The following is a 1,968-nucleotide window of genomic DNA, read 5'->3' as shown; positions in this document are numbered from 1 at the left end:
AATTTAAATCGGCTTTAATCTATAACCAAATGTTATGGAGATCAGTAGGTAGTGTTTCATCCCAATCTAAACGACGAAGCCAAATTTCTTGCATTAATATTTTGCCACGTATAATCACGGGGTTCAATAAACCGAGGATATCAAAGATTTTGGAAATAATTGATAAAACAGATCGCTTTGTAACTGACTGCATAGGTAATTCATAGCGATAACAAAGGGTGTCAGCTAAAGGTTTCCATGACGTGCCTAAAGCTTTGGTAATGTTTTCTTCAGTTGTTTTAATTACAACTTCAGTATAAGATGCCTCAGAGAATTGTGTAGAATTCGAGTGCCATTTAGTTAGAGAAAGACCATGGGAACGACGAACCTCTATGATTTCAATTTTTAGTTTTTGTAAGTTGTCTATGCTTTCTGCACCAGTCAACAAATCGTCAACATAAAAACTTTCACGAATAGCAGACGATGCTAGAGGAAAGGCAGCTTTATTAACATCAGCAATATGAAATAAACTGCGAATGGCTAGGAAGTATGCAGAAGCCAAACCGTAAGGGCGCATAAGACTCATAGGGATATAAACGAAATGATAATAATGTGATGATTAGTTCTGGTTGAATTGTTGCTCCAACCATGAGTATTTCATTTAATGAATGATCAGAACTCGTGCGCGCAGAGGCGTCGAATACAACCCGAAGCTTGGTAGTAGTACTTTGTGGACGGAGTACACAATGATGTGGAATTATATAGTGTGAGTTATTGAAATCAAAGTTTTTTATGGCAGCCATGTGCCCGAGTTAATATATTCTTTTATGAAATCCACATACATGTTTTTTAGTAATTTATTGTTAGAAAGACGTCGTTCAAGATCAAGAAATCTCTTTCTGGCATTTTGGAAAGAGTTGCGTAATATTGTCGTTGTAMCCTTGAATGGTAACCGTACCTGTACGTCCATCATTTTTCACTTGAACGCTTTCAATGAAGTGTTTTTCGCATAAACTTTCTTCTTCGAACAATGTTGTTTTCTTTTCAGTGATAAATTTGAATTTAGTGTGACACTGCAAATGGATGGGCGAGAATTTGAAAGTCTTTCAAAATTAACCCCTACAATCCAACCTAATTTGCTGTTTTGAAGGCGTGGTAAGCCGTTTCCAAGTGGAATTGTGCCTTCTTGAAGGCTCTCAAAAAATATTTCTGCATTGAGCAATAAATCTATATGTTGCGGTTTGTAGAAGTATGGATCCGCAAACTGAAGATTGTTGGGAATATTCCATTTAGAAGTACTTATAAAACTACTAGGAATTTGTGTTGTAATATGTTTAGTTATAACGAATTCAGACATACAAGTAAAATCTCCAATACGAGATATAATTTTCGCATTTTATGCGTACTTTGAATTAGAGCGAATATCTGAAATACCTGATATTTCCTGATATGAAAGAAACCTTTTAAGCTGCAATCGCTTTGCTGTTTCTTCGGTGATGAAATTCAATTCGGAACAGGAATAAAATAWCGCGCGAGCTGGCTGCATCACTCCAAATTTATCCTTTACGTAAATTAAAGCTGTCGGTAATATCGCTCTTTTACGTGTGCATGCGATGAGTGAAACCGATGGATTTGGTGGTGACTGATGCGATGGATTCGGCGAAGTAAAAGACATAGATGTATTGTCTTTCCCTTTAAGTTCTAATGTTTGTGCAAATGGATAATTTGTAGTTCCAACGGTGGCGAAATGAAGATGAGAGTGGTGCGATTGATGACAAACACGGCAACGAGATTTTGATGGGCATTTAGATACGGCGTGTCCTTTTCGTAAGCAATTGATGCAAGCTCCTGCTTGCTTCGCCCAATCAAAACGCATCTTAGCTGACAACTATAGAAATGATGGACAATTGTTTAGGATATGCTCTATATTATTGCAATATATACAAGTCGACATCGCATTAACGAATGAATTTGCATTTTTCTTACGGT

Source organism: Bactrocera latifrons, unplaced genomic scaffold (genome assembly GCF_001853355.1).
Source record: "Bactrocera latifrons isolate USDA-ARS-PBARC rearing strain unplaced genomic scaffold, ASM185335v1 scaffold_1329, whole genome shotgun sequence".
NCBI lineage: Eukaryota > Metazoa > Arthropoda > Insecta > Diptera > Tephritidae > Bactrocera > Bactrocera latifrons.
The sequence above is the reverse complement of the archived record's forward strand: the minus strand, read 5'-3'. Positions refer to the sequence as shown.